Source organism: Cololabis saira, chromosome 16, assembly GCF_033807715.1.
Source record: "Cololabis saira isolate AMF1-May2022 chromosome 16, fColSai1.1, whole genome shotgun sequence".
Classification (NCBI taxonomy): Eukaryota; Metazoa; Chordata; class Actinopteri; order Beloniformes; family Belonidae; genus Cololabis; species Cololabis saira.
This window is the reverse complement of record NC_084602.1, coordinates 28328528-28354843: the sequence shown is the minus strand read 5'-3', so window position 1 is coordinate 28354843 and position 26316 is coordinate 28328528. Positions and strand designations below refer to the sequence as shown.

Below are 26316 nucleotides of genomic sequence, written 5' to 3'. Positions count from 1 at the left end.
CGATTGTTCCCAAATAAGTAAAGAAAGAGGTTTTTATATTCTTGATTAAATAAATCTTTCGATTGAATGCACAAATAAGAATGCCGCAGGAGAATCCATAATAATACTGATCACTGCCTCCCTTTAATCGCTGAATTTCAGCATGTTGGGATGCCTGAGGCAGGGAGTTAGTCTTTGATAAAGGTAACCCCGCCTGCCTCGGGGTACACATGATAAATGTACAGAGTGACAAGACCGACTTCCTCCCTCTATGATTAAAAGCCAATATATTATATGCAGGTAAAGTCGGTCCGGTTTATTTATGAAGACTAAGCTGTGCCCCAAGGAGACTTGGATTGAGCGGAGATTTTTTTTTCTTCCCTTTGAAAACCCAGCTACGTTTTCCACAAATCTTTATTCGTCTCCTTTTCTCTAATGATTAAACATGTCACGGTGAGATTATAGCATCACGCCCATGCCCCGAGGAGATGCCTTCATTTGTTAAACCACCAGTTTATTTGTAACGGTGAATTTCATGCCACGCTGTGCCATTAGCCTTAATCGTTTACTGTGTAGGATGAATTACCCCCCCCCAAAAAAAGAAAAAAGAAGGTTTATTATTTTCTAATCACTTCCCCATTAAAGCATAACGCCTACACTGACGGCGAGGTTTAGCAATAGGACAAAAGACTGGAGCCTCTGAAGCATCTTCCGCGTCTTCAAATGAGACAATAATAATTTGAGCATTGTTAAAGCCGCACAAGTGAATAAACAAATAAACACGCGGATGAAATATCCTCTCCAGGAGGATCTGATCAAGACGGCTCTTGATGCCACAACTTGTGCGTGAGAGCGGTAATAACGCTGACAGCTGTTGACATCTGTAGAGCTCTAGCGGTCTCTACCGGCAACATTCAGAAACAGCAGGGTGTGCTCCTTATGTGCACCCAATTAGACAACTTTAAGAAAGTCAATATTGTTGCTCGAACACGCAGTAGAAATTAAGATGTTGCCATCTATGCCTGATGAGCAGCAGATGCGACTCTGTCTTCAACATGGTGCATAATGCACACTATGCTGGGTACTTTATTATCACTGTTACATTTATAATATCCACCTGTTCTTTACTTTTTGATACGTTTTCCTTTTATTAACGCAGGTCGTGCTGATCAAGGTTTAGACTCTTTCGATTGTTCCTCTCTTTCAAACTATATAGACCAGGGGTCGGCAACCCGTGGCTCTAGAGCCGCATGCGGCTCTTTACCGCCACCCTAGTGGCTCCTGGAGCTTTTTCAAAAATGTTTCACCTTTTTTTCCTTTTTTCCCCTTTTTCTTCTTTTTTTTCTTCCTTTTTTTGTCTTTTTTTCTCTTTCTTTTCTCGTTTTTTCTCTTTTTTTCCCTTTTTTTCTTTCTTTTCTTGTTTTTTTTTTCTTTTTTCTTATTTTTTTCCCTTTTTTCTTCTTTTTTCTTTTTCTTTGTCTTTATTTTCTCCTTTTTTCTCTTTTTTTCCTTTTTTTCTTTCTTTTCTTGTTTTTTTTTCTTTTTTATTCTTTCTTTCCTTTTTTTCCTCCTTTTTCTTCCTTTTTTCCTTTCCTTTTTAATCTCGACATTTCGGCTTTTTTCTCGACATTTCGACTTTTTTCTCAACATTTCGACTTTTTTCTCAACATTTGAACTTTTTTCTCGAGATTGTACTTCAACATCAATCTCCACATTTTGAATTTTTTTTCGAAATTTATCCTTTCACCATTTGTCTTCATTCTAAGGTTTATACAAGACCTTTCATTTTTTGCGGATCCAGACATATTCGTTTTTTGTGTTTTTGGTCCAATATGGCTCTTTCAACATTTTGGGTTGCAGACCCCTGATATAGACAATAAATCTTCTTGTGAACCAACGTGAAGGTGTACGGCACTCTCCGTGTATAATCACAATAATGCTCAACCAAGCATAATAGAACTCTTAGGTGTGCCTGTAATGATTACCTGCTACTGGGCTAAAGCCAGGCCTCAAAATAGATTAGACCCCCCCCACCCCCCACCCATCCCTCTCTCTCTCCCTCTCCCTCTTTGTAACAGAATTAAGAAGCAGCCAGATCAGGGTCATTCTACAGTCAAGGACTATGAGAGCCAGCATGCACAAGAAATACAGAAAAAGCAAAGGGAAATAAGCTGCGTTTATTAAGCTCTAAAACACAGAAAATAGTGTATGCAAAGTGCCCGGGGCATCTAGTGCGCTTACCTAGACTGGAGGGGAGCTGGATGGGTTGCCGGCGTTAAGACAGCGCTCAGAGTTAATGAAATATCTCCAAATGGGAGTCAGGAGTGCGTGCAGAGATAAGCTTGATGTGGTTTATATACCCAGAAAGCAAGAGCCCCTCTTCTCATATTGTCCAAGAGCGTTTGCATAGCTGGCCAAGTGGCTCTGCTCTTGCTGACTTGCTAACATTGCGCGGTGTTTGTTTTCCCCTTGCTATGACGTGAGACAAAATATTGGCCATATGTTCATCTGCAATAAATTGGTCTTGAGCGCAAACACGGCTCCCCCGAGCAAGGTGCTTTTAACGCTCACCACTAGTTATCTCTCTTTTGAAAATGTTTTTTTTTTGGGACACGAAACTATCTGATGTGCGATGTAGGTGAAAGATAATGTTACAACGGCCTAAGCTTAAGAGATAATTGTACGCCCGTGGAAGCGCTGCCGGTTGATCTTTATGCTGTGACCTATTATTCCTCACACAGGGCTGTCTAATAAATCGCTTGGTAACCAAGAAGCAGCACTGTCTAAAGAGCAGATGTGGCATGTTATCCACGCCACAGTTGCGTTTACACTAGATACCCTGATACAATGATTGATAGCCAAGGTCAACTCCCGTGAGACACACTATTAACACATATTTGCAGCATAGATCCACATGTCCACAATGAATACATCGGAACTGGTAGCAGAGGCCCCAGACAAGATAATAATAATAATAATAATAATAATAATAATAATAATAATAATAATAATAATAATAATAATAATAATAATAATAATAATTATTATTATTATTATTATTATTATTATTATTATTATTATTATTATTATCTATCAATCTATCTATCTATCTATCTATCTATCTATCTATCTATCTATCTATCTATCTATCTATCTATCTATCTATCTAAGATCTCTCTCTCTCTCTATATATATATATATATATATATATATATATATATATATATATATATATATATATATATATAAAGGGAAAAAACAAACTATATACTGTATATTTATATATATATTTATATCTACATATATAGATCTATATATCTACATATATATATATATATATATATATATATATATATATATATATATATATATATATATATATATATATATATAGATATAGATATAGATATAGGTATAGATATATAGATCTATATATGTAGATATAAATATATATATAGTTTGTTTTTTCACTTTAAACAACTTTCACTAAACAACTAAGAAAATGTTTTGTTTTAACTGGCCTTTCCACCTGCTGCATGTAAACTCGGCAACAATTTCTTTAAACATATCCCCCAGTATCAAGGGTTTCAAGACAATCAGGTTGTTGTAAAGATGATGACAGGGCATGCCAGTAATCACTGAGGAAGAAAACAATATGAGGCAAACACCATTTCTGCTATCATGACACCTCTGGGGAGGATAACTAAAATGAAGACAATGATTTTATTGTGGGCAGCCTGGAATCTATGCATGGTAATAATGGTGTTGCTCAGTAGTGCAGGAACGACCATCAATCAATATAGAATACATTACCGATGGGTTTTGTGGAGGCCCTCTTTGCTGATAAAGGACAGAGATTATCCTGCTCACACCATCACTGCCTTCAAGAGCATTACTAAGATGCTGAGACTACAAATAAAAAACATGGACTTATTCCTTGTTTGAAATTCCACATTAAAGCAAAGTGGTTAGTTAGAGTTGGAACGTATTCATGAGGTTCAGACAAATGTGAAAAAGCTTTCCACTCAGCTGCTGTGTGAAAACTCTTGTGCTATTTGAGATGTGCCACAAGTGCTCTGGGTGCTAAATGCAAGACCTCCTGAAAAAGGATGGGTAAGATAGGCCCTGACGGTCAAGCTATTATCAATCCCTGGCCTAAAGCTTGATGACTAAGATACTTCAAATGTGGTTAATGGCCGTGTAAGAACACTGACGGCACAGCCATCCTGAAATCAATCAGTTCAAGTTTTAATGTATTGACCACTCCAGGAGAGCTAAAAGAGGGGGAGCTTCTCAACGCACAAATGACAGAGATGGGGTTGATCTTCACAGAAGATATATGGAGAAAAAAAATTAATTAAACCTAAGGGCTCACTTGTATGGCTGAGACCCATACACAAGGATAGGCAGTCCTATCAATTCGAAAGAGGCTTTGCAATTTTTTTCTCGAATACATGCACTTACAGAGGTTTAGTGTTAGATCCCCAAGTCCTCTATGTTAAAGCAAGTCGAGAAGAGTTTTTAGCCCTTCAAGAGAGGTGATGCAAACTAGAGGACGTGAGTTGTTTTCCAAAGTGCCCAGTTGCACGCACTGGTGAATCTCTCAAATGACAACAGTGCATTGTGAATCTGAGGAGCTGTGAAGTGTTGGTCGATCAAACATAACATTTCTGCCCTTCTATGCTATTGGAGAGGAAAAAAAAGAATGGAACAAAGCGTGTGAAAGTGGTGAGCTGTGTCAAACTATTTACTATGTGAAAAAAGTTCTTCAAGGGCATTCATGAAATATCTGGCATTTCCATCAAAAATGTCCAACTTATGGGTTCTATGGAAGGTAAGCCATTACCTGAAATGAATAATTTTAGACTTGAATACCTCTTTTGTGCTAAGCCTTTGGTGCAAGACCTTGACAAGCTATATAGCTGTTTGTAAATTGCTGCTGAGGCCAGGGGCCAAAATTATTGCATTTAGCTGACATTTCTGTATGAATGTCAGCGAGTGACAAAATAAAATGTCTTTTCAAGGTCAGATTTATGAAAAGCTGTAAGCCTCAAATAATAATGAAGAATTGATTCGATCAAAATAGTCACATAAGTACATCTTGAGTCAGATACCGTTGAAAAGTGTGGACATTAAAGGTACTGATGGGAGAGCTGAGACATAACCAAAGACATTTACGCATCTTTCACATGTTTAAATTGCAAAAATAGTGAGCAATTTGAATGACAGGATTGATAATTGTGAGGCTGATTTGATGTTTAATAGTTTGATCGTTGCATAGTTGTGTGTCTGTGAGGCAAACAAGAAGGTCATCTGACCAGGATATTTCCATCTTTGTCAAAAGCAGTTATACTTCAAGGTGAAAGCAGAGGAGCTGCACCCATTCACAATGATGACCACCTTAACAATATGGCGCTTTCTCAGTTGGAGTGGTATTTGAAATGGGTGAGGAATCAAAATGATAAGATGACTAGTTCTGTACTTGAAGAGCAGCATGCGCTAAAGTGGAGCTGCTGAGACAGTCGGTCATTTCTGCTGGCTAGTCTTAATCTGCAAAGCCGTATTGATTCCTCGGTGAACTTGTGAGGAGAGGAGCTTGCTGCCGGAGGCAGTAGCTTGGTTACCCTAGTCGTCTCCGCAAGTTCCTGAAACAATAAACAAGAGCACGAGTCAAGGACAGATCATTGCAAGCTCGCCGAGCTTCACCTCGCCTTTACTCCATCTGCACAGAAAAGCTTTGAAAGGAAGATTCAAAAGCTTTGCAAAGATATCGACTGTTACCTTCAGCAGTAGCACCCTACTGAAGTAGGGATGGAAGAATACAACTCTCGTAGTTGAATAGTAGCCCATTGCATGCGGAGAAACAAGTTTAAATAGAAAAGGCATGTCTGAAGGACATTTAATCTTACAAACATACTGTGAAATACATATTCGAAATGCCTCTGGCAGACATTAGTCAGAACCTCACTGTTAATTAATTTGGCAAAACTTTATCATACAAACCGTATCAATTTGAGTTGAGTGGAAAAGATGCTGAAATGATAGTGAAGGATACTGAAGGAATAATACATTTCACAGTGATTATCAGGTTAACAATTTTTTTTCCCCAAGGTTTGTTGCTTCAGGTGAAGTCCAGTGTCTTCTCTAACAGAATCAGCACTTTTGTAATCTTTTTCTTTCATCATTGTTGTCTACCAAAACAAATGAATGGATCAATGAAGATTTCCTCTGCATATTCATCTCTCTGAACAACAAAGGGGCTCCAGGTGGAGTCTTACATGTCTGTAGAAGGATAGCTGAAGGCAGCTATTGTTTCTTTTCAGCTTCAATAGAGACCATATAGATCCTTTTGCAGGAATGATAACCAAGAAGCAGCACTGTCTAAAGACAGGACAAGATTTGTAACATCGTTTTTTTCCAGTATTGTCCTTGATTATAATAAACCAATATCTCAACTACCCAGTACTTCCTTGCTCCTGGTGTTCTAACTTTATACCTTCATGAAAGACCTGGAAAGAACCTGCAAGTAAGCAAGCAGCAATTTAAATGACGTGGTGAGGTTAAAAGTGTTTAAATTAATGCAGATGTGCTGTTTGGAGCAAGGATGGAAGAAGTCCATATGTGTGTTCTTTAAAGATTTCTTTTCATGTGACACAAAAAAAAAAAAACATAAGTCGTCATTGTACAATGTTTAGTGAAGTATGAGGTCCTGATGAGTCAAGCATACCTTGGATTAAATAAAATACCATCTGTTATCAGAAAGGCAGAATAACATTTCATGAAACCCTGATGAAAAAAAAAGAATTCAATTCAATTCAGTTTTATTTTATGACATCTATTACAACACAAGTTGTCTCTATAGGTGCTTTCCAGAAACCCAGAAAACTACCAAAACCTACCAAACCTTATGAAACACGTTAATAGTGAGGGTAATAGAATGCACTGTACCACATTAGGTTTGATGTTTCTTTTTTGTGTTTTTTTGACATGTCCTTGGTTTGTTTCAAACATGCTTTGCTCCTCGGGACCATTGTTGTTTTCAGCATTAAGTCAATCCAACTTCAAACCAGGGGTGACATAATAGCTGAATGGAAAATTTGAAACCAAAACCTTTATTTCTCTTGACTCTTTACACTGCAGTGTATTTGAAGCAGTATTTAGGAAACAGAGTGATAGAGTCAAGATATACACCTAGTGGATACTTACTGTAACTGAGCCAAAAAACACAGAATTGTGGAACATTGTCTGAAATCATTAAATGAAACAGTTTAATTAAGAACTTTTTAAATGCCATTTTGATCCGAGTCACAAGGCCAAGACTTCTCAAGACAATTTAAGGTAAAAAGAAAGCTTTATTATTATCTTGTACAAACTCTATAGTTAGGATTATGCGTGTACTGTATGTATATATTTATCGATAGGTGTGTGCACATTGGGTATAGATTTATTTATTGTATTTACATTCATTGAAAATAGATTTATTAATTGATATATATTTATTTACAAGGGGTTCTATATGTTCAAAATGTGTTTTGAACATATAGCATTTGTAAATGTATATCTATTTATATAGATATACAAATATTCATAACGTTGTGTTTTGTACAATGATATTGACATAAATAAATGAAATTAGCTTTCTTTGTGCCGCATTAATACTCAATGTTGCACTGGTTTTAAAAGATAAACATATACAAAAAAGTTGGTTGATGTTAGAGGTTAATATAGATACGGTGTCAGTTCCTCAACTGATGGGGCGGGGGGGGGGCTCAAACCTTACTAAAAAATCAACAGTTTCACAAATAAGCTTCATTCATAACACTGAAGATAAAGCTTTACCGTCAGTATAGGCAGGGCTACATGGAAGGGTATGAATTATGACTCTCTACAAGTGCATGAGTTTTTGTCTGTGCATGTCTGCATTTGGGCGAGGATAGTCCCAATTTGGGGACAATGAACAGCCCATCGGGATATGTAACCTAAATAACACAATGAGGATAGGAGGTGGTGGGGGGATAGCATGAAACACTCACCTTGAATCAAGCTGCTCCTTGCAGACACAAGGATTACCCATCTGCACATTTCTGAAGCCTTTTGATTAACAATGTGTCCAATATGAAAGACGGAAAGGAGAAAACACAATTTAGTAAATTTAATGGCTTTCTGCAGATGGGGTGCCAACATATTTGGATAATTAACGTGTAGATATTTTCTTTATACTGGGCTCATGATGGCAATTAACATGTTTTGTGGAGAGGTGAAAACTTTTTTTGAGGCTGTGAAGATGGAGGGAAATGCATTAGGAGGAGGTCACGAAAACGGGCCTCTATTCTCTCTGCTAAAAAGGATGCTTTTATAAGCTGATAGCAATTGAGGAATAAAGACCCAAGGGCAAATAAATGATAAAGAACTCATCTTTAATTGGAAATCTTTTTAAATACTACTCCAAATGTTGTATCCACATTTTCATTGACAGCAAGGCAAGTCTCTCTTGAACTAGATTTATGAAAGGTAAAAGGAGGCACAATGATGAAGAGAAAAGGACAACTCTGCCTCTTACAAACCCAATTGCCAACTCTCTGTTCACCATGATACTATGAAATTCAACAAGAACAGTAATTGCTGGAAAATAGTTTTAAAGATGTGTGATATGGTAGTTGGTACATTGACTCTAAAAATGTAAATAATGTTTGCAAAGCAAACAAAAAAAAGAATGAAAATAAACTGAAAGATGCATTTTGAGTGCAAATTAGAGTTGAAAAATCAAAATATACTCTGGCAATGGCTTGAATTTTATTGTATCCAAATTTGAACTATGCTGTAGTGCTTTCTTTTTGAATATATTGTTTATTACTCAGTTTGGTTTTATATGACTAGTTTGTTAAGACTGCAGTTGTTGTGGTGTGTATGTGTCAGAACAAGGGTCTTCACCCTCATGTTGCCCTTCCTCTGCCTCGCTGTCGCCATCTATTGGTGGGAGTTCATTCAAATTCTGCGCTTTGGAGCCCAGCTGAGGTAAAGTGTGCACCAACACATACTCCCTCTCTCAGGTAATTATGTCTTTTATCTAACACATACAGCTACTTTAACATTGGATATCCAGCCGTCCTAATGGCCCATTATTCAAATAAATGGGGGAAACAGTGTGGGGTTGGTGACCCCCTTGGTACGGCAGGGCCCTCCATCCAGACACACCTGCTGAGACAAGGTAACGTTTATCACTGACACCTTCGCAGGACAGAAACAAAATGGCAGGCGGGGTCAGCGGTAAGGAGCACGCTGGGCCGGTCATATTGCAAACATATCCATTTTGTACGGCTCTACCCTTGTGGTTGCCAGGCTACTGCCTAATATATGGTGACCGAGTGTGAATCAGGAAAACAGAAGTAAGATGTTGACTTTGGGATAAGTACCTCTTCAAATTAAACAGCGCCATCACATTGCATTCAAAATAACATTTCCAAAGGTCAACTTTAAATGGTCCCCATTTGGCAAAAAAGAAAAAAAAATCCCTGTGTTCTCCAACTCACTAAATCATCAAATTTGCATACCAGCTAGGTTAGTTAGTGGCATTTAATTATTTACGTTTTAATTACGCAGAATGAAGGGGATAATATCACTGTACGGTAGTTATGTGATGTGTGTGCCGCTGTCACCGGAGCACTCGGATGTGTCCTTATTAAAGTACACAAAAAGATAATTATGTCCAGCTCTGTCTAAACATTTCCACGCTACCGCCCTAGAGAATCATTGCTGAATTGGACGTAGGAGAGGATTAGACCTCTTATGATTAATTTGTTTAGTCACACACACTCAAAAGTGATAAAGGCATGTCAACTCCTTCTCTTTCCAGCTCTCCTCTGGAGTTAAAGGGTCAGCAATACTGTTTTGATGGCACTGATTGCCGCATCAATCCTGTATGTACAGCCAGCTCACCTATGCACTTGAGACACCAGCTGACATGCAGCTGAAGAAGACACAACCTTGTGATCTGAGAATTAACACACACACATAGAAATTCAGAGAAAACCGCAGTTGCACGCACTAATTTTTTGATGTAGTTGCTTGTAGACCTGTACCCCAGAACCAGGGATGGAGAATGTGAACAGTTAATGGCGGAAGAGAAAGCCGCGGGTCTACATTAGCATGCCTCATTCCCACAAGTTCTCCCACGAAACACCCATCACCTGGAAAAGCCCTGTTGAATGGAGTTGCTGATGTCATTGGAGAGGAGGTATTGATTGACCAAGGGGCAGCAAAGGCCAATGCAATTAAGAGACAAGAAAACATACAGCATTAAAGACTTTGTAAATAAAGGGACTCTCCAGTAGGGCCAGACAAAGGATAGTCCAGGGCCCATTCAGGAGTTCCTTGTTCCCTCGTTGGTCTGGGGTCTTCTCCAAGGACTGAGGGTCCAGGTGGGAGGCCTGGGGGAGGTGGTAAGAGATGAGAGAAGCACTGTGTGGGTGTCCAGAGGAAAAAGGACACACGTTGTTGCTAGGATAGCTCTGAGAGGTCGACAAGAGCTTAGCCCTTCCTATGTCCGGAACTGTCAGGTGATCACGGTTGATCAGCATCTCAAGGAGGGGGCTGTTGAGAGGAGGAATCGTTGCTTTTATAGACCTCTGGGAGGTTTGCTTTGCTGTCCTTTTTACACACTTATTTCCGCTTTCTTTCCCTCTCATATCCTATTATTTCTACAATAAATTAGATCACCCAAGGTTGGAAAAGTATGTCCTTATGAACCCTCATCACATATGTGTGTTTAGAAATAAATTATATTGGCACCAAAAGCAGAGTTTTTAATTTATTACACAGATAAATTATGTTATTTTAGTAAACCTGCTGCCTTGAGAAACATGACCCTAAATATACATATATTATAATAAATCTGGATGTGCCCAAGGACATACAGTTTGTCTACAGAAGAGGTAGCGTACATTTAAATTGATTCAGCGGACCACAATACTCATGATAATGCAGAGAGAAAGGGTCAAACACACATGTATTTCAAGTTGCAATTTCCTCACAAATACCAGGATGTTATGACCAAAAGTAAAAAATCAACAGGAGCGCTGTTGAGCCTCTGCCACGCAGCTTTGCAATCTGCTGACATGCTCATAGTGACAATGTTTACATGCTAAAGCCAGGAAAATGTTGACGACATCTTTTTTAGGTCAGGTTATAATCCCCAAACATTTTCAAAGCAGTGTAGATATGTCTTCTGAAATACTGACAGCCCTTTAGACATTTGGACATAACCTATACAAACAGCACCTTCTCAATGGTGAAAAGAAAACATTTAGATTCATGATACTACCCTCTGATGGGAAAAGTGTCATCAAGATATATTTTACGTGCAGTTCCTCCAATATTTGTGTAGGCAAAGCGAGAAAAAACTAAATTTGGTCAAAAATTCACGTGACATTACCCTGACCTGCGTATCCAGCACAGCTGAAAAGAAAAAAACAGGAAAAAAACAACTTTTGTGCATTTTCTTTTGTGCGCTTAGTCAAACCAATCACCAGATGTCATTTTTCTGAACTCTTATAAGACGAGTGTTTATTTTTAAAGAAATGCTGAAGGTAAAGAATAGTCAAAATGATCAGCATTGCATTAAACTATCAATACCAGTAGTCTCCTTTGCTATGTTAAGTTTAATATATTTGCATATCCTTGGATAATTCCTTACTTTTCGTAAATCAACTAAAAGCGTCTCCCTGCATCAAATTGCTATTCATCATTCAAATGTGTGTGTTGTGCCGAAACAGGGCTGGACAGATGGGTGGCTGATGTTATTACCCATGCTGTTGTGTACATAGAAACATAGTGCTTATGGTATCTGCATATGCCTTCTACGTTACCTGAGGGTGAAGGCAGGTTTTCTCCTAGATTCAATTAGACCAAACCAAAATTAAATAATGAAAAAAGTGGTTTCTTTGAATTTTTTCTTTCCTTCAAACTGATTGTATGTCAGAACTCCATAAACTGAATGAAGAAAACAGGAGTCTTTGCTTTAACAGCAGAAGTACAACTCAAAACCACAGTTAAACTCCTTTTCTGAGGATGTGCTCATGTTTTCAATAACGTTTCCCAAGATATACACAAAATGAGGGACATTGTATCCGGTGAGTTGAATGTCTTCCTCTGAGTGAGAAACTTGGATTGTATCAGACATTCTCTAGTCCATGACCTCTTGCAGAAACTCAACTCCTTGATAAAAAAAAAAAAATTAGAAGATTCTAAATTGATTATGGCTCGTCATCACATTCAACAACTTGAATGCAAGCTGCTTCCTTCTTTTAAATGATTCTGACTGTATATACGGTGTGATTTTAATGCAGCAGTTCAAGGATGTTTCAGCAGTGATGAATGCATGAGAGCAAGCATGTATAATTATTTACTTTTTGCACAATGAGGCGCGGCTGATGCTGATGTAGCACCGCAGTGTTAGGCCGTTTGTAGGTTTAGTCTCTTACAAACAGCGTGAACAATGTCCTCTCAAAGAACAAGCTTACAATGTGTGCTCTGGAAGAAATCCTACACAACGTGCAAATCACAGACAGAGAGCTCTAGTGAGTCTGGGGAGAGAAACTGAGCTGATAGGTTCAATCAAAAGAGATGTGGAGCGATTAGATTAGGTGTGGGTGGGTACGTATGGAGACATGGGGGTAATATTCCAAGACGTCTGTCTACAATAAATATATTTTTAATTTGTGCTCTTTTATTAACCAGCAAAATCACTTCAAAATGAATAGCGCGTTATTAAGTCTTCTAGTGGCTCTTACTGTTCTTTATCATGAGTTTGTAACACAGTGCAATTCATCTCCAGCCATTCTTCACACTAAATATGTTTTATATGAGCCTTCATTTATCATGGCTGTCAGCTCTTAACTTTATCATTATTCAGTCTAGAGTTTTAAATTGGAATCATTAAACGGTTTTTCATATAATCTGATGCAATAACTGCTCCCCCTTTATTGGCTTGTGAAAAGAAAATAGTAAATACAATTGTCTGTCAAGATCTCTGGAGATTGTCGTCTCTCTCAGGGTGAAATGAAATTAGGCCTACCGCGGAGACAGGATCAGTGTCAGCAGATTTGTTCGAGTTTTCATCGTGGAGGGGACAGGCGTGGAGCAGATGAAGGATGGAGAGAAAAGGAAGCTGACACCGCCGAACCCGAAGAGGAATGTGGACTATTGCTGTCAATATTTTTTATAGGGTGTCACATCAATCACAGAGGTGCCTTTTCAACCTCCAGTTCTGCCGCTCTTGCAGGGACATTTGTAATGGAGCTATTTCATCTCTTGAACTAAATGTGTGGTCTCCACGTCGTTTGTCTGAGACGTTTTCATGGGAAGAGATGTAGTGATTAACAATGACAATGCGGGGTCAAATGCTTCTTCTCTTGTATCTTATTCTAATCATAAGAGGACCTTGGCAGCATGAGCTACGCCTGTTCGTAAATGTCAAATTAGTACAAGAATCCTAAATGCTATATAATCTAAAAGGCTTCAAAATAAACCTTTGTTTATTTCATTTATTTTAACCAACAAGACACATGGTTTTCAAAGAAAAATCAAAACAAACAACAAAAAAACATAACTGAAATCTGGAGCTAAAAAAAAACAAAACTGCCCACCCAATCATTATTTAGGTCTTTGGAGATTAAGAAGTGTCCTGCTGCTTGGAATTATGTTTTTTCCTTTTTCTACATTCCATAAAGAGATAATTTTAAGGATAACCCCCATCCTGAAAACCCTGGTTAAAGACTGCCACCTGCTGGCAAAATCAGAAACTCAGCTCTCATCATGTCATGTTGAGGCTACATTTACAGGACAACTTATAACACTTTTTCTGCCTCCTATATTGTGAGATAATTGCATCAGCATATTTTAAATTTGTGAATGATGTGACTATTTCAAAAGTTATTTCAAGAATAAAAGAGATAAAGAAAGGATAGAGATAATGTATTATTACTTAGATGGACTTGTTTTTACAGTACAAGTCCCTCTTCTCTTCTATGGGTCTATGCTGCCATCTACTGGAGGAGAAGGTGAAATGATAATATCTGACGCGATGACACAAATTGAAGGTTTAAAACTTTAAAATTCATACAATTGGTGAAGACTATTTCTTAATCTCAAAATATCCTTTATATTATCTGTTTCCTGTAAGAGGAAGTTCACTCATCAAGATGTCTACATAATGAAACTCTCTCTATCTTTAATATTATGTGAGCAACTTCCACCGCAGGCCAGATGGTGGTGCGTTTGTATTAGTTTATGCAAACACTGGGGTGCATAAAGTACAGTAGGTTAATCCTGAAACCAACTGCAGACCACTATGACGTTTGAGAACCTAAATCAGTTTTATGGAGAAAACCAACAAGTTTCATTTTCATGAGAATGCAGTGAGAAATTGAGTTACAGAACCCCATACATGAATTGGCAATTTGATAGTATAATAATAATGATAATTATTATTATTACTTTTTTTTTTTCAAAATGCTATTTCAGGGACTGGCAGAGCAGAATTTTTTTTTTTGCACCAGTTGTGCTTCAAGTCCAAGTTTATCTGAAAAATTCCATTGTTTGCAAAGTGTTCAAAGTGTTCTATTTATTTACCCCCACTGGCCCATATTTGCACCTGCATGTTGGATGTGTTTATATGTTAACTCCCCCAAAAGAGAGTCCTTTCACTCCAAGGTCTCTGTACTGTCAGTGAACCTCAGACATGCACTCTTTACCCCCTGTTTGCCCGCATCTGACGCCCTACTATGTCTTTCTTCATACTTCACCACCTGTCTGTGTGAAAGATGCCCTAACGTTCTGGAAAATAAAAGCAAACTCCTCAAACTTTGGAGCGTGGGACAAATGGACTATTGCCATTGTGAATGGGCCTGTGGTTTTGCAGGGGGAAAAAAGTAAAGTATCTCTTAATAAATTGGTTATCTCATATTACCTGTTGAGGGCCAATGTTCTGCTTAATGGTTATGTTTGAGGTTTTTTGTCGTTAACGTTTTGCATCAATCATTTCAAACAGAGGCCTGCTAAGAAGCCAGTTTACCTCAGTTATTACTACCGTAGTTTAATATATTATTGTATAATTTCAAGACCTATTCAACTTTTCAAGTATTTAGAGTAGTATTTTGAAAAACAATGTTTGAGAAATGTGGTTTTTACTTCTTAACGAAACAAAGAATCAGTAACTCAGAGCCTGATAATAATCCTATTTTTAAAAGATGTTTGATCTCTCGATGCTTCTGTTGTGGTTCGGTGCTTGGGTGATAATATAACATTATCTACACCTCCGGTACATCAGCCCGCCTTGGGTATTGTTCTGAGCAGAAGTAAGCCTACAGTCTCATCAGTATTTACAAATGATGACATGAACAACCAGGTATGTGTCTTCAGCCACCCATGACCCATGCCTCGTTAGACAGGCTGATTCTGCAAATGTGTCATCACTTTGCACCATCCTGTCGATGCTATCGCAGCTGTCTGCGTTCTCCCTGAGAACTTGATATGACCTAGAGTGCTGTGTAGTAAAGGCAAAAAGTGGCAGGAATGTGTTCACATATGAGTATTTAGAGCACAGTTCAAAAGACTTTCGGTTTCACGGCTGGCTCCCCCTTCATGGTGCACAACCGCCCAGTAAAAGTTATAGGCCAGTGTGTTCAGAGCTGCCAGACATGTGTTAAGTTAGTTCCCTTCCATACTTATTCCATGACAGCGATGTCCAAGTCATTAGTTTTAAAATGCTCGTCAATAAACTGAAAGAGGATCAAAATCCCCAAAAAAGGCACATTGTAGTGTCTTTTATCCTCGCATTTATCCTCTGTTCAGCCGGAAAAACTGATGTCTTCTTTCCCTCAATATGTATGCAGAGGGGAAAAAAAACTATTAGAAGCAGCCCATCAAACCTGTCCTCCTGGACTTGCTTCCACTTGTCTTAGCTCCATTTAAAGAAAGAAAGAAATGAAAAGAAAAACAAAGTGGGCTGAGAGAGACTGAATCATCGGAAGACCAGGAGACAGTGACAAATCTATTTCTTTTTTTATTCTTATTTTGTTGCTCACACTCAAACACTTTAGCTCCAGAATGCCAATGATGTCTCGCTTGGTTTAGTCAAATAATCTCTGAAGCGCGAGAATCACTTTCAGAAGGTTCTGCTCTCCTCCCCCCTGCGTTAACACATGATATGGCAGTGTAAAGTTATGATACAGAAGCTGAAGGTGGATTACATGCTTCCCAACGCCAGTATCAGCTGGCCCCAAGACACTGGTCTTTTCAGACTAAACATGTCATAAAGAATATTATTTGAAGTGTAACTGCTTACGTTTAAAACCTGCATAATTGAGTTGCTAAGTAAAGCATAGGTACAGCTTATTAAAGCTTATTACATATAATTTAACACAAACACACACACACACACACACACACACACACACACACACGCACGCACGCACGCACGCACGCACGCACGCACGCACACACGCACGCACGCACGCACACACACACACTAGAGTAGAAAGAATAGAATAGAAAGCAAAGGGAAATAAATCCTACTCAGGGCTTTTCAACCTTTTACAACCTTTTTAGCAAAAATAATATCCATTGATTTAGGTTTTTATTTTATTTTTCCAATTTTATTGGATTGATCTAGCTTTTACTCATTTTATTGTGAGATGGAGTTAATATTGTCATATGGCAAACGTCATCAAAAGAAAAAAAAAACAGGAACACTGAAGCTTCCAGCTCACAATTGGCTGTATCTTTTTCTTATTCACATGTAAGTTGCTCTGTCTTGAGGAAATCCTTTGCCGTGTTTCTGAGCAAAGGAGGCTTCTGGCCAGAATCGCTGCACGCTGCCAAGGAAAGACTCTGATCTTGGGAAATGCCTGCACTCTTTTTATTTGATGATATAATTGTTTCTATGTCTTGGACAGGAGATCTGGGCCATGTTTTACTGTAGAGGGAATTATTTAAGCACGGACTTCCTTCTCTATAGGAGTTTTGGAGATGTGGCAGCAGGGTTGTGATCTGCACCACATGGGCTCACATTAAAACCTGCACAAAATGCATCTCTCTCAGTAATCGTGCCGTGAATTAGGTCCGGGAAGCTTTGCTTTATCAACACTGGTTTCCCTCCTCCACAACAATTTCCCTCCTCTCCAGACTTTCCATCATCACATCAACTGCGATAACAAAAAGCCTTTAAGATAACATGAAAACGATATAATATCATTTAATTCATCATCTTGAACAAATTGTCTCAAGTGCAATGAATTATTAAACTAACTCGCAAGGTGTTAACAGATGTTTCAAATTTTAGCATCGGCTCTAAGTCCTCTAATATGACTGGATGTAAGGTAAGTTCTCCTTGACATTTCATAACACTGTGAGTCATCTAGGAAACTCACTGAGACCTCTAACCAAGCCCATCATTTTCTATAATAGGGGTGTACACAGTTCAGATCAACACTGACATCGAGCAAGCTCGGTTTTTTAATTCTGCATTTTCCAAAGCTTTTCCAAAGAGTAACATCATCTCATGTGGGTTCCACCACACATGCCATCATTCTTTCAACTGCTGTCAACACCGTTTGACAACAGTCATGATCTTCCTTGTAATCATTACCACAAACAATTAGTTGTGCAACCACTCACACACGGGCCAGAGTAGAGTGAGTTTTCCAGGAAGTTTTGTTTGAATTAGGATTTGAAATCACACACCGTAAACACAACAAATGAATATGAGTTATTTTATGTATTCAAAATATGTTACTAATATCTGGTCCAAAAGCTACAATTTATGCCATATGAAACTGATCAAAGCTGATTGCCTGCTTTCTATGACCAGTGATTCGGCCTAAGTAGATGATGATTTATATTGTTTTTTTTAAAGTTAAATGAAACCATTTCAAAACCACAGATACCCAAAGAAAAGTTTTTACTTAGAAGGATACTTAGCGTACAAAAGAGTTGTATTTCACCAAAAGTTCTAAAAATGACGGTAAATGTTTTTGTCTGACTCTTTAAAAACGGTTTCTGGTCTGATAATTAGATTAGTTTACCACTTGGGAGACATATCATTTGTCTGAAAAACTGATGAGAACTGAAATAATCATAATTTCAACATGTTATCAGATATTAATTAAACGCTGGCGAATCAGTAAAATTATCCAGTTGTGCAACGCACAACAATACACAAGTCACGTAGTAAGAGAAAGGGCGTCTACTTTGGATGGTTGGATTTGCAGTATGTGTCTGCTTTTGCCAAGGAAAGATTTCTTCATGCAGACTTTCAAGCAGATTATTTTTTACACCATTATTCTGGTCATTCCAGCGTATGATCTGCAGAATCTGACTCATTTTTACCACCGTTTCCACCATTTATGTAAAATGTGCAAGATTCCAGTTTGCAGTTTGCACACCCAGACTGAGTTTTCAAACCTCGGCAACACACGCATTCAGGAAAGGGCATTTTCTGAAAAATGGGGGAGCTGTGAGGCGCTTTTTTTGGCCAGCAAGTCCAGGCTTGGTTGCAGACTTGTCTGTCCTTACTCAGCGCAAACATGTCAGACATTTCACCACCGGCACGAGAGAGCAAAGTTCCCCTATTCCTCTGCTGCAGTTTGAAGCGATCTCTCCCTCATCCTCTGAGCCTGATTTGTACTCAGCAAGATTAACCTGGTAATGTTGCATAATTAACTTAGAATATGCTTATTCTTTCTAAATATGGTAGGTCGATGAGAGATTTGAGGGATTCCTGCGATATCTAAACACAGCAAAACACACATGCGTGTTTTGAGAGCCGAAAGGCAATGTGTACAGATGTGACCAAAAACTAATCGCATGGGCTGATTTTCTGACATAGCTCAACGCAGGCTTAACTGCTCACTTAACCAGAACCTGGAGTCAGTTTTCCACATTTGCACATGCTGAATCTGGAGTCCTACTGTATGGCAGTACAATTCACCAAGGAGAGAGACGTCCACTTGATTAATCCACGGGTGTGGCAACAAACAAGTCTCCATTTTACGGACACTGGACTCTGGGTTTTTGCAGCTTTCAACAGATCGCCACCGTGACAGATGACCACAAGCATGAATACATAATATGCATTTCAGGAAATCAGCGTGGCTCTCTTATGAGAAATGTGAAAGCATTGCTCTAGCTGGAATATACTGAGAACACCCAAAACAAACCCACTTCCAGGCCCAACTGGCATCCACACAAGGGTAGAAATAAGGGAATGTATTTATGAGCATCTGGCTGTAGTTCAGTGAGGTCAGTGCACTGATAAAGTATGAGGAAAGATGTCTGAACCTCCATATAAATTCAACGGCAAGAAATCGTGCGTTCATCTCATGATAATCAATAAACATACGTTTCCTTTAATCATTCATTTTATGAAAACAGAAACTGCTTAACTGGCTACTTTTGTTTTGTCCCGAAATGACAAAATCAAAAACATTCTGATCTCAAATCACGAGATGTTTTGCTCTTACACACACACAAAACAAAACTTTATGCTTTGTTGCTGCTGTGACACCAATGTTAAATCAGTCTTCAGGATTTCTCCTAGTGAAAAGCAAGTTTATGCTGGTAACACTGACTGATATTGAGCCTGGCGTTTGGGAAAAGACATACGGTTTTCATAAACCCATTAATCTTAAAAGGAGCAACTGTCAGAAAACATACAGTACCCCTATCCCTGACATAAAAAAGGCCCCTCCAAGGCCTTGATTTCTGGTTTGGCGGAAAACAATATCACACTGCCTCCGATAGGAGGCCTTGAATGTCCCCTTACACATTTTTCCATTGAGGATCTGGCATTCTTAAACTTAGAAGCCCACAATCATGCCAGAAGTGCAATCTCAATAATTCATGCCGCACGACAGGATTTACAGCTCAGAAAGGGTCACTTGAGTAATCATGAGCAGTATTATTATTACAGGTGTCCTAGAGCTCAACAGCTAAGTCCAGAAACTAACTTCTAAGAGACAACACGTGTTAAATAAGAAAGATCTAGCGCTGCAAGTCAAAAGTTAAGCATAATGATTATAGCTTATACAAGGTTCATTTTGGTTTTTTGACTCTCTGGGCTGATTTCCAAGTAGGGCAGCTATGAATCAGCAGCAGCCGTGGATGGAGTCTGAAGTGCTTCTAAAGTAATTAAGGTTTCTCCTCTTAATTGACAACAGATCCAGCCAGGCAAAGCCCAACTGACAAACAAAAACCATGCATGGGAGTATAATGTGGTGCATTTAACAATGACTGGAGAAGTTTTCTGGCTGAACAAACTGCAAAGACTGTGAGCTTTGAGAGTTAATGATGTAGTAACAAAACAAATGAGCATTTATTCAACTTTGTAAGAAAGCTGTCCAGATAAAATCAAGATTTTACTTTCAAATTCTGCAGTTTATGAAATTTTTGGGATACACTCCCTCAATCCGATGTTTATAAAATTGATTTAACCAACTCCATCACACAGCATGGACTGAATTTGCACCCTCACGACGCTTGAGGCAGACAGACTGCTCATTTGATAACACTTTAAATACTGAAAAAGTTTCCCTTCTTCAACACGGAGGGCTATTCTGCTCATGGCCATAGAGGGAGCTCTTCTTCCTGCTTCCACTGTTTGGTTATCATGCTGCTTAGTGACATGAAACATGGTGTTTTCATTAAATAAATAAATACATAAATATATACAAAGAATGATATGTAAGGCATCACTGCTACATACTTCCCTGTGAAACTACACAGGCTTAAAGCTTTTCTGTATATGTTTCTTACTAAAACTGCATCTGATCACATGTGGTGGTCAAGTCTGCTCAAATTTTGGGATGGTTTAGTCAAGGGAAAGAAATCAATCGTTGCTATTGTGATTCCACTTTAAATGAAAGCTAGATGTGTGACCCAAACACCACATCAACCAGTCTGAGGCCTTACCATGTATGCCGGGGAATTCTCCATGTGATGAACATCTCAGTGAGATAAAACTGAATACTGACAACAGAGAAAACAATGTTGTCTTGTTTTATTTTTCCCACAGTTACAGTACAAACATTTGTATTGCAAACATACAATGGGACGACTGCAGCTTCTAAATAAGGTACAATATACCACAATTATGTGTAATTATTGCACATGGAAGTTGAGCAAAGACAAGTTTCCTCCGGATCAGGTTTGCCTAGGAGGGTTTTCTTTTTGTCTTTTTCATTGCCTCTCATATATAAAAGAGAAAAATAAAAAGAGAAAAAAAATGTATTGATCAAACAATTCACTGTAATTCAGTGACTGAGTACAGTTAATTTATTTTTCTCTTTTTACAATTTCTAATTTGACTGCAACAGTAAAGCAGTGAATGCAAACGCAATGGATGTGAATTCAGTTAGAAATTACATTTATGTATACAATTATTGCGAAATAAGCAAACAAGTTTTTGGGATTCATCTCCTGTGTCCAACCAGTGTTTTGGTAACATATTGAATTCATGCAGATCTATCTAAACTGTGGGCGCAGACTGTGTCAGACCCATGTTATTTACATACAAATGCTGTCAAATAAGCACACAAAATGTCAAATGAAAATGAACAAATTACTTGCCATTTCTTACGTCTCCTAAACATTTCGGACCCAATTCTCAAAACCTCATGAAATGTAATAATTGGAAGTTTGTTCAGAATGCAAAGACACATGAGACATGTTTAGTGAAGGTGAAAAGCAATTATCCATCCTGGTAAAAGCTGGCATGCCTCACAGGGCACTGCTGCACACCCTCATTAGACGTGTTCTGCAGCTCAGAGTGGGTCGGTCATGTGGCTATAAAAGAAGTGAGCTTTATGCCTTCCAAGCCTCGTTGTAGCCGAACTTCACCAGCAGCAGCACAAAGAAACTACACATCACCACCTCGAGATCAGATAGGACTGGAGAAACCTTTTTTGTTCTCCGACCATGGAGAGTGGGTGCTACTTTACTGTTGGGCTTGGCTGGTTTTCAACAGGACAAACATGGATTTCACAATCCGTCCAAATAATGAACAACAAGAAGGGCTACAGACATAAACTGTGAAAATGTAGATTTCACATGTAGTATGTTTTTATAGCACCACAAAATTCCATATCTTTATATAGGCGCAAATGTCCAGTTTTGAAATGTTCCAGAAAAGAAAAGAAAAGAAAAGAGAAACAGCCACAAAGGGAAATAACAGCCTCAGTAGCAGAGCTTTTGGATATTTGCCTTCCCTCTTTAAGACCGTATAGAAATATACAGAACATTACCTTTTTATCTTCACGCATACTTCCTTTTAAACTACAGTCTTGTGTTGGTCCCGGTGTGCTATAGATGCAGGCAAGCTGGATTCTGTTTAATAATTTCCATACTGAGAGCTGAGATCACTAAAACCCAAACACACTAAATCAAAACCGTAGACGCAATGAAGGTTCTTCAATAAAACACTATGGTTCATTCAGTTGTTTAAAGCAAATGGAAACCATTCCAACACACACACACACACACACACACACACACACACACACACACACACACACACACACACACGCACACACACACACACACACACACACACACACACACACACACACACACACACACACACACACACACACACACACACACACACATATGCATTTTTCAAAATTCTTGCATAACATGTACAGTAAGTGTGTCATTGATACACTGCAAATGTTGACTACTGTATATAATAGGAAATACTGTAGGCCTTGGTAAACACGTGAAGCCTTTGCAGTTATTATTCACTTACTTAAACTCGTTTAGCCTTTATAAAACCACTGTTTGCAGATCTTCGGCTAAATCGCATCTGATAAGTCAGTTAATTAATCAGTTCCAGTAGACACACACACATTCTCAGAGTTCGTCAGAGACACTGAGAAAAAAAATTAAATTCCCCCCCCTTAAGACTTTAAAGACAAAGCATACTTGAGGAAGTTTATCCTTTGATGACACTTAAAACCAACACCAATATTTACCGTCTGGGGTCGTTGCACCTTGCGGGTGTCAGGTGTCGATAGGATGAGTTGACTCCTGTGTCATCACAAAGCGATCGGGAAGCCATTCTGCTCTGTGGGGACTAATATGCAAGTCACAACTCAGTTTCATTTATAAAGCGTCTATTACAATGCAAGTTGTAGAACACGACCCCGAGGTATTATTGCATAAACAATGGCAGGTAAAAACTCCCCAAATGAGTGCATACAAATTAAATAATGAGTTGATGGTGGGGAAAAAATTGATGCCTTTATTTGAGGAAGAGGTGATACAAGCTGCGTGTGAGTGAAACGCACGTTTACTCAGCCTTATTAAAAGTGACGGAACAACGACTGACTTACAGCATTGTTGTGTGAGAGCACAAGTTAAGAGCGCCGTCTCCTTAAAACGCACGAATAACTGAATTTGTCCAAATGTAATGTCATGCAATCCGTGCGTTATGAATGAACCCTCGTAAAAAAAATAGCACAAACAATAATTTAAAAAAAACTGTCCCACCCATATTATATTATAGAAAGGAGAAATCATGTCTGCACATGAAACGACACGAACAATAATAGTTATTATATAAAATTACAGGACATTTTCCTACATAAACAAACATAAATATAAAAATAAATCTAAGAACCCAGTTTTGAAAAAAGAAAAGAATGAGGCCTAATTCACTCCTGACGTTGCAGTAAGCGCTCTTTGAAGCGTTTTTCGTGTCGCACGATTATTCTAGTTGACAAAAGCTTATTGTACAGCAATGACCCTGGGTGCATAAAAAAATACAGTGAATAAATCAAGAAAAAAATCTAAGACGACGAATGAATGACATGGAGCGTGTTTGTGTTTCTGTTTTTGCTGGAGTGTTTATGAGGGCATGTATTTTGTGAATACATTGTGAATTCTGGAAAAAGGAGAGGAGCTGTTCGAGATGATTTTGTTTTGTCACACATGAGAAGCACCAGCAGGCAGTTGCAGGATGAACACCGGACATGTGCGCGTTACGTGGAGCAGCAGCAACAGCTTTTACATAGCAATATATTTCTAGGCTTTTTTTAGCTTTACAAGCAGACTATTTTATTTCTTATTATTTTTATATTTCTTTCTAAAAAGATCTTTGCATTTAAATGGATCGTTTTTTGCAAAATGACTTAAAGTTCTAGTTAGTCAATCAAACCACTGACCTGCATGACAACTTTATATCTGTTAAAGCCGTTTATCCAAGCTAAAATAAATTAATCTAAAAAGAAAAGGGGGAGATAAGGCCCTGGTTTCTCTCAGCTGCACTTCAACCACCTGCACTTCGAAAAGCTTCACACTTCCAACTTTAAAAAACAAATATTAAAATTGAACGGGCATGTTATGGTAAAACTGCTCGTTTAAAGAGATAAAAATGAAAATGTACTCAGATAAAAATTCATTTAAATAAAGAGGGGGAAATCATTGCTTTCTTAAGACGCATAAGGTGAATGCACGCATCCTTGTAATTTTTCCCAAATTCCAAAGGCTATTATCAGTATAAAAATCAAGTTATAATCGTTGGTGCATCATTCAAACATCTACGGACACGTAAAAACAATTTCTACGAAACAGAAAAATTGTGAAGCAACAAAAAAAGGGTTTGAGTAAATGTATTAAACTATAAAGCAAAGAAATATCATAGATAAATATGAGTTAAGGGTGTCCATCAACGCACCTTGGTTTGTTATCCAACAGTTTTATTATGACATGCTTATGAGTCATTTTTTTAAAAATGGAACAAAAAGAAATAAATCACATCCAAAAAGTAACAATGTGCTAGTCAAATCATGTAATTCCGACGATGTCCAGATGAGGGGAGCCCTGCGAGTCAATCAGGGTACAGAAAACCTTTGCACATATATGAGGCAGTGAGTGAGTGACAGACGCTGTCAGAAAGACGCTGAAAGATTGTCTATTGTTATAATCATTAGGGTTTGTATTGTAGTCGGCTGCGAAAACAGGTGATTCTTCCTCCAGACACCTGTATTACCACCGTCCTGCCAATAAGAAAATGTAAACGCAGTCACCTTGTTTCCAGGCAAACTGAATATCCGAGCTGAAAGGAGGGGGAAAAAAATAGTGCGTCCATCACTTTCTTCTAACATTTATGCGATCTTCCAAGAGATCTTCTCGAGCACCCAGATAGTCCTCCTCTAAGCCAACCTAATGCTTTCCATGTGTCCTGCACTCCAAGATCTGGATGGCGAGGTGAAGCAGACAGAGGAGAGAGGGGTGGGAGTGTGTGAGGGGGGATAGGGACCCTGCACCTTGTTACCATTGGGTCGACTGTTAAGTTTTACTAGTAACGTTTTGCGAGCTTATAAACGATACCTTCTAAACTTGCACAGGAAACTCCGAAAACATGCTGTGATAATGTACGTCTCTGGAATCCAGTCGATATCCCCATAGTCTGGGAGCTCTGCGATCTACAGAGGTATCGATTACATGAGGCCATTCCCACCTTTGATGCCCTAACACTGGCTTATAAGAGAAAGAAAGGGAAGAAAAAACCTTGGGCTGCATGGTGGAGGACGAGTCTTCCTTATTCCCTCTTGATCTCAAATGACTTGGTTTACGAGAATCACATCTTATCTACCAAAATCCGTTCAGTTACATGGTCAATTTATAACACAGTATACAGAAAAGAAAAACCATCTGATTATGTGAGTAAACAATATCCAACTAACGCAAAACGCATATTGAATATTGACTGTTATAACATGCCGGGTAAATCTCCAACTAATTTAGGGTGTGCATATGTAATTCAGTAATAAATTGCTTATTTATAACATATATCAGTCAGTCATGCTTGTTTTTTTTAAAATGATATATCAAATAAGGTGCACACCACAGAGCGCAGGTCCCTCATATTTCATTCGGCTCCAATAAATATATGGTTGAAACATAAAGTGAACCAAGTACTTCTAAAATTACTGTTTGAAAAGAATGAAATTGATCTTACATTGAAAAAGAAATGTTCCTGATATTTTATGTGAGCTTTAGAAGTGGTCTATAACCCTGTTTATTCAAAGCCGCAATGTTGGCAACAACTTCTGGAGGGTTTACCTTCCACACTCTTCCCCGTGAATCTATCTTACATGATGTATTAGTTCTTACCAGAGGGCTGCATGTTGGATGAAACGTTTCCCTCTCTGCCACTTCCCCTATGCAAAATATCCAAGGAGGCAGCACAGCTGCAACCGGATGGGGTTTGCATTGGCTGACAGCGTTTCCAGCGCAGGGCGACCAATGAGCGCGGAGCAAGGGCTCGGCGTATAATAGCGA

General features: G+C 38.5%; 1 protein-coding gene and 1 long non-coding RNA gene across 2 annotated transcripts in view; both read right to left on the bottom strand.

Annotated features, from left to right (window-relative positions):
* Positions 1 to 2290, bottom strand: part of nkx2.2a (NK2 homeobox 2a) — a 16396-nt gene extending 14106 nt beyond the window's left edge. The window contains exon 1 of the mRNA XM_061743501.1: positions 2221 to 2290. The gene's annotated coding sequence lies outside the window, so the exon portion shown is untranslated. The remainder of the gene's footprint in view (positions 1 to 2220) is intronic.
* A 3294-nt stretch (positions 2291 to 5584) lies between these two features.
* LOC133462661 (uncharacterized) lies at positions 5585 to 26180 on the bottom strand. Its single transcript, XR_009784270.1, has 3 exons — positions 26149 to 26180; positions 23004 to 23104; positions 5585 to 5624 (listed from the first exon to the last, which is right to left on the bottom strand). It is a non-coding gene; the product is annotated as an uncharacterized LOC133462661 (long non-coding RNA).
* Positions 26181 to 26316: the final 136 nt, after the last annotated feature.